The 7,737-nt window shown below is 43.6% G+C and overlaps 1 non-coding gene across 1 annotated transcript; it reads left to right on the top strand.

Annotated features, from left to right (window-relative positions):
* The first annotated feature begins 7,334 nt into the window (after nt 1-7,334).
* On the top strand, nt 7,335-7,407 carry Trnas-gga (transfer RNA serine (anticodon GGA)). Its single transcript has one exon. It is a non-coding gene; the product is annotated as a tRNA-Ser (tRNA).
* The last annotated feature ends 330 nt before the right edge of the window (nt 7,408-7,737 follow it).

The raw sequence follows: 7,737 nt of genomic DNA, 5'->3' as shown, positions 1-7,737 counted from the left end.
CCACGCTTAGGTACCCCAGCAGCGCAAGACGTCTTTCACGTTAGGTTAGTACTAAATCTTCGTTCTTCATTTTGGCGCCTTGATCGTAATCACCGTGCAACCCGGGATATTGTGCAAATACGTTTTGACCCCACCACCTCCGATTGCCTCCACCATCTGGTTCATAATTACACGGGCATTAATGCATGCCCGGCCCCAGCACAATATTAGTTCCTAGGCGTGGTACCAAGCAGGCCTTTTTATTTCTGAAATTTAGCTGGCCTAAATGTCGAGCTACGCTACTACACAACTTTCTTTACTGAGGAGGAAAATTTTATTTCGTGATCAGATTTTGCGATGTATGGCTCCAGCTAGAAATATTTGGCATATAAGTTCGTATGTCACTGCCAAACTGTACATTTTTAAACTTTCTTATCTCGGTATTTTATCTGAACATCAACGGTAAGTTGATATTGATGAAAATACCGCTTGACTGATTTATCATTACTAAAAGGTTAGAGAGCGTACATAATTTTGCAGTAGAAGAGAAATTAGTTGAAACTCCCGAGAGGCAACTGTGATATAGTGCGTAAGAATTAATTCCAGCGGCTCATCTCCGCAGAGACGGTTAGTTCTACGTGTGTTTCCCTCTAGGCTAATCGCATGTAGTAGAGCATAATAAACGTTCGGACACATTTGGCTGGTACATGTGTTTTTTTTTTACATATAAAGACCGCTCATGGTACTAGTACCCGTTTAGCCCCGTAGAAGTGTATGCAAGGCACCACAATCTGTTTTCTCAGCAATTTATTCCCAAAGGGAACCTAACCGCACAGTTTCACCCGTAAGCATTTTTCGACAGCCGTTTTCTACAGCCCGCGGTGGGGCTCTGTTTCTTAACTTTCCAACAGCGCATTCTTGAACTCTCCCTAACGGAATGGCGCACATAGGGTGTGTTTATTAGGTTGCTTCTTTTCGCAGGTTTCTGCATATCGTGGACTTTCCATCCGGGCTACGATCGAAAATTCTTCAGTGAGCCAAGAGTCTTGTTTACCTCGTAAAACATGTTGTGTACAGAGATGTGTATGGTTTCCCTATAAGAACAGTCCCATTTATAAAAAACATTGAATCCTATGCCGCTCAATTTCCCTTTTTTGTACTACGATAAAAGAATGGGAGAATGCTTGCAACTGCGAAGCGTGCATAGAAAACTAGCCTTGAAACTACGACTTCATTTCATATGCTGCCCACGCGTGCCTAAGCTTATATCGCCTTGTGCCCCAGTTTTTTCAGAATAGGGCTCTCATTCCGTTGTATTGTTTGGTGCTTGGCGTATCGCGGCGATGGCCTTTATGTTTTCGGTTACTTTTGACAACTCTACAAAACACTAGTCACGGCGTTCCTGCTCCAGAAAACGTGGCATTCTTACTGCAGCGGCGTAAACCGCCTTTTCACTTCTTGCTACTTCCCATCCAAAATTATTTGTATTCAGAACCAAATTGCTCATTATGCAGTAGTAAAAAGTGGTGAACGTGCTCTTGGAAGGCCATGGCAGACCATGCTGCCCTTGCCTCCTCTGCGAGGCTACCGAAAATCTGCAAGAAGTACGCGCAAATACAGGACGGAATTCCCAAGAATTTCTTAAGAAGAAGCTCATAATGGGAAGAAGTTTCTTCCTTCACAGCTCGCCCATCCAACGCTGCCCGTATTGTGACGAGACGTGCATCCCTAACTAATATCATTTGATATGGTACTGTGCACACGTCCCGGCTGGTCGCGAGCCATCATTGGACCTCAAATCCACACCCGCAGATGAAGAAGCCCAATAGCAACGCGTTCTAGGGTACCACTCGGTGCAATAGAAGATTATTCAATACTCCCTGACTTGTGGTCTCTACAAGTTGGTGTGTTAACCTGGACCGACTCCTGTCATAAACGTAGCACCTATCTCTTTACGAAATCTGCGAACGGGACCACAGACTTTAAATGCTATCCACCATTTCAAGTGATTGAACCTTAACAGGAATTTTTTTTCGATTATTTCCTCCCTTCTTCCGTGTCCCTCCTTCCCCACCAGGGAATTCATTCCCCCTGCGACAGTAAAGGTGTTCCTCCTCCTCATTCACAGCTCCATGTTCTATATTGCTCCAAAGTGTTCCATATGAGCCACCATGACCCAGCAACTGCGGCGACGTCTGTGCAATAACGTTATTACGCAAGATCTCTGCGGTGAGCTACGATATCTCGCCCAGCGTGGTTCCACTCAGTTCCCAGACTGAGATCGTCCATACTGACTACGGGGGTCAAGGCAATATTATCTGCCCCTACCCTCTCCGCTCATTTGGCAGGGGGGTGAAGGGTGCTGCCTCTCACAATGGGTGGTGCTGCACAGTTAGCTCGAACGGTGGAGTAGCCCCCGAAAGAGGCCGTGGTGCATTAGCCATAGGATTGTAGATCTAGGTAGACATAAAGATGTTCTCTCGCACGCCGGCCATGTCCCCTGCGCTGTATCTGCTGAAGAGAAGAAAGAGAAGCGTACAGTGGTCCGCAGAGCCATTGATATTCAATACCAACGACGATGAAGACGGGTTGCGCGTAAACATTGCTCGAATTTTCATTGCCGAATTGTAGACAGATCACGTCGTCTCATAAATAAATCACTTCACCATCTGTCGTGGATCCTCTGACTTTCGTCATGCCGCCGCGTAACCTCTTTGGTTAGGTCCGTAGTACGCATTTTTACGGCGTTGTCTTCAATGTATAGGCGGTCAGAAAAAGACGGCGAGTATCCTTCACTGGGAGATTGTACAAAGAACGGCGACCAATACCCTCATCAAAAGGTTATCGCTAGGCTAAGCTGACAGCTACGTGGCAGAATATATATATATATATATATATATATATATATATATATATACAGAAATGAGAAATGAGGGGCTCGGTTAATTAAGACAAAATAAAGGTTGGCAGTCAAGAAAACCTCGGAAAGCAAAGGGGGGAATGTGGTAGGTTATAGAAATAGATGAAGAAGTTTTTGAGTCAGAAAGCAAGTGGTGAAAATAATTCCCGCCGGGTGAGATCCGAACCCACGACCTCCAGAATACCGGTTTGGTTTGATGACCACCACCACTACATATATATGAGCACAACGCCGGTAGCATAGTGGTCATATATACATAAAATGAGGGGACCGTTGAGGAAATAAGGAAAGATAGGTCGGCAATCTACAACGCCTTCTCCCCGTGTAGTCAGAGTGGTGCTGGCTGCTACCCTCAAGCGTCAGGTACAGTTGCAGTGAAATATAAATACCCCAGAAAGTGAAGGATAACCAGAGGTCGGCGAACTCACTCATGAGTCCACTCACTCAGACTCATTTGGACTCAAACTCACGCGTGAGTTTGAGTTTGAGTGAGCGCGAGGCTAGTGTGGCATGGTGAGTTTGAGCTTGAGTGAGTTTGAGCCGAGTGATCCCGACTGAGTTTGAGTCCGATTGAGTTTGAGTACGCCTGAGACCTAGTGAATTCTGAGTCCATTTTGAGTTCTGAGTACATTTTGAGTTTGAGTCCATTTTGAGTTCTGAGTACACTTTGAGTTTGAGTCCATTTTGAGTTCTGAGTACATTTTGAGTTTGAGTCCATTTTGAGTTTGAGTCCATTTTGAGTTTGAGTCCATTTTGAGTTCTGAGTACATTTTGAGTTTGAGTCCATTTTGAGTTCTGAGTAGACTTTGAGTTTGAGTACATTTTGAGTTTGATTACATATTGAGTTTTGAGTACATTTAGAGTTCTGAGTACATAGGAGTTTTCAGTCCATTTTGAGTTTGAGTACATATGAGTAGCCTAGCAGGCAGCTATGGTTGGCTGTTAAGTTTCATGCGTCACTGTGGGCTCGGAATTCAGGTTCCCTGCGGGTACGGCACCAATCGCGATCTGCATGATCGGTTGGGAGGGAGGGGGTGTCTGATTTTTTTTAGTTTCTTGTTGAATTTTCATGGCCATAAGCACTTGCTGTATACCTAATTTTCGCGGCTGGGCGCGTGAGTGATAATTGACTGGTGAGGTCATAAAAAAGGGTTGTCTTAACTTTTCCTACTGACGGATCCACTAAGAGCGTGGGAAAGGGTGGTGGGAAAGCACACGTCGACGCTGGCGTGCTGGTTGTTCGCCTGCTACTGTTAACGGCTTGATATACTAGGGGTCACATAGGATGAGGTGAGAGCCGGGGGGAAATGGGAGCGGGGGCTATCCTTTCTGCTGTTTCAAATGAATTAGCTGAAATGACTGGGCAGCGCCACTTAAGACAGAATAATGACCACATTAGATTGGGTGAAAAGTGAAACTGATGAGGCTAAGCCATGTAAGGTATCAAATGAAAGGTCCGGATTAACGGAATCAAGCAGGGTAAATAAAAAAAATGCTTCCTGATTGTAGTCATCAGGCAGTCATAATGAGTCATAGATTGGGTTAAAATTCAAAATGACGCTGCGAGGGCATGTGGGGAATCAAATTCAAGGTCTCGATGTGGGGAATCATTCGGGACAAAAATGAGTTATAGATATATCATGACGTAGTCATGGTGAGTCATAGATTCGGTTAAAATTCAAGTTCATGACGCTAGGGCATGCGGCGTATCAAATTAAAGGTCTCGATGAGGGTAATCACGTGCTTCCTGATTATTATTATGACATAGTCAAAATGGGTCATAAATTAGGTTAAAATTCACAATGATGCCACTGGGTGTCCGGGGCATCAAATTGAAGGTTCCGATAAGGGAAATTACGTGAGCAAAAATGTGGTAGGGCTATATCATGAGATAGTCATGGTTAGTCATTGATTGGTTTAATTTCAAGATGATTCCGCTAGGATGTGATGGGTATCAAATTAATGGTCTTGATGAGCGGAATCACGTGGGAGAAATACAAAAATGCTTCCTGGTTATAACCATTAGATTGTCATGGCGAGTCTTAATTGGGGTAAAATTCGAAGTGACCCCGCTAGGGCGTGTAGGGTATCAAATTTACGATCTTGACGAGGGGAATCACGTGGTACAAATAAAAAAAGGCTTCGTAGTTCGAATCATGAGATAGTCATTATGAGTCATAGATTGGGTTAAATTCAAGGTGAGGCCGCTGAAGCATGTGGGGCGTCAAATTGAAGGTTCCAGTTAGGGTAATCACGTCGGACACCTAAATAATGCGTCCTGGTTACAGTCATGAAAGTCATGGTTATTTTGACTGGTATGAATTCCATATGACCCTGCTAGGGTGTGTGGGGTATCAAATTAAAGGTCTCGTCGAGGGGATCACGTCGGACAAATATAAAAAGGCTTTCTGGTTATAATTATGAGGATATCGCAAAAGGTATACAGCAAAAGGTACACACACTCACACTCACACGTTCACTCACTCACACTCACTCACTATCACTCACTCACTCACTCACACTCACACTCACACTCTCACTCACACTCACACTCTCACTCTCTCTCTCACTCACACTCTCACTCACATCTCACTCACACTCACACTCACACTCTCACTCACACTCACACTCTCACACTCTCACTCTCACTCTCACTCTCACTCACACTCTCACTCTCACTCTTACACTCACAATCACACTCTCACTCTCACTCTCACTCACACTCACACTCTCACACACTCACACTCACACTCTCACTCACACTCACACTCTCACTCCACTGACACTCTCACTCTCACTCACACTCACACTCAACTCACACTCACACTCAACTCACACTCTCACTCTCACACTCTCACTCACACTCTCACACACTCACACTCACACTCTCACTCCACTCACACTCTCACTCTCACTCTCACTCACACTCACACTCACAATCACACTCACACTTACACTTTCACTCACACTCACACTCACACTCAACTCACACTCTCACTCTCACTCTCACTCACACTCACACTCACACTCTCACAGACTTTCACACTCTCACTCTCTCACTCACACTCTCACACACTCACACTCTCACACACTCACACTCTCACTCCACTCACACTCACACACACTGACACTCACACTCGCACTCGCACTCTCACTCTCAGTCACACTCACATCACACTCGCACTCACACTCGCACTCGCACTCGCACTCGCACTCACACTCACACTCACACTCTCACTCTCACTCTCACTCTCACACTCACACTCACACTCACACTCACACTCTCACTCTCACTCTCACTCTCACTCACACTCACACTCTCACTCTCACTCTCACTCTCACTCACACTCACACTCACACTCTCACTCTCACTCTCACTCTCACTCTCACTCACTCTCACTCTCACTCTCACTCTCACTCTCACACTCTCACTCTCTCACTGTCTCAATCTCTGTGAGGCCATTTGAGTTCTGAATTCATTTTGAGTTCTCAGCCCATTTTGAGTTCTGAGTTCATTTTGAGTTTTGAGTACATTTTGAGTTTTGAGTCCATTTTGAGTTTGAGTACATTTTGAGTTTTGAGTACATTTTGAGTTTTGAGTACATTTTGAGTTTTGAGTTCACTTTGAGTTTGAGTACATTTTGAGTTTTGAGTCCATTTTGAGTTTGAGTCCATTTTGAGTTTGAGTACATTTTGAGTTTTGAGTCCATTTTGAGTTTGAGTACACTTTGAGTTTGAGTACATTTTGAGTTTTGAGTACATTTTGAGTTTTGAGTCCATATTGAGTTTGAGTACAATTTGAGTTTGAGTACATTTTGAGTTTTGATTACATTTTGAGTTTGAGTACATTTTGAGTTCTGAGTACATTTTGAGTTTTGAGTCCGAGTGAGTTCTGAGTTTTGCGCTCAATGTGAGTTTGAGTTTGAGTGAGCGCAGATGTGCTGCTCAACACTGAGTCTGAGTTTGAGTGAGTGGTGATTCGAAAAAAAAATTGTGAGTGAGTTTGAGTGAGCCGCGCCAACTTTGCCGAGGTATGAGGATAACACAGTCGCCCAGATAGCCGAATTCATAAGGCATTCGAGATAAAATCGAAAGGCGTGGTTTCGGTCCCCACTCTGAGTGCGTGTTTTTTCTTTCTTTCTTTCCTTGTTACATAAATTTAAAAAGTGTTCACTTTACTAACCTAATGAAAAAAGAGCCGAACAACACTCCTATGCCTCCTTTGACGTTTTAGACTGCAGACCTATCTTTCTGTATATATATATATATATATATATATATATATATATATATATATATATATATATATATATATATATATATATATATATATATATATGTATGTAGAGTCCGAGTGGCGCAGGCTACCACCCCCAAGCACAGGAAAAAATTACATTGACATAAATACCCCATAAAATGGAGGGTAAAATTAGCCACGCCGGTAGCGTAGGGGTTATCGCACCAGACCGGAATTCTGGAGGTCGTGGGTTCGGATCCCACCTGGCGGGCATTTTTTCTCCACTTGCTTTCTTTCTAAATTCTTTATCTGTTTCTATAACCTACCATATCCTCCCCTTTGTTTTCCGAGGTTTTCTTAACTGCCAATCCTTATATATATATATACAGGGTGTCCCAGCTATCATGCCCCAAGATTTAAAAAAAGAGTAAAGGCGTAACTCGAAGAAAACCTAGTGCATAATGTTTGCAGTACTGTGAAGAATCGGAGAGTAATTTTTTCGTTAATGAGACTTGATTAACTAATTGTAATTAATTATCCAACTCGAGAAATACTGTCCTAATTACTAAAGTGTCAATGAGGCACTTGTAGGTAACCACGA

Source organism: Haemaphysalis longicornis, unplaced genomic scaffold, assembly GCF_048455015.1.
Source record: "Haemaphysalis longicornis isolate Haplotype H1 unplaced genomic scaffold, Haemaphysalis longicornis Haplotype H1 scaffold_9, whole genome shotgun sequence".
In the NCBI taxonomy this organism is placed as follows: Eukaryota; Metazoa; Arthropoda; class Arachnida; order Ixodida; family Ixodidae; genus Haemaphysalis; species Haemaphysalis longicornis.
The sequence above is the reverse complement of the archived record's forward strand: the minus strand, read 5'-3'. Positions and strand labels throughout refer to the sequence as shown.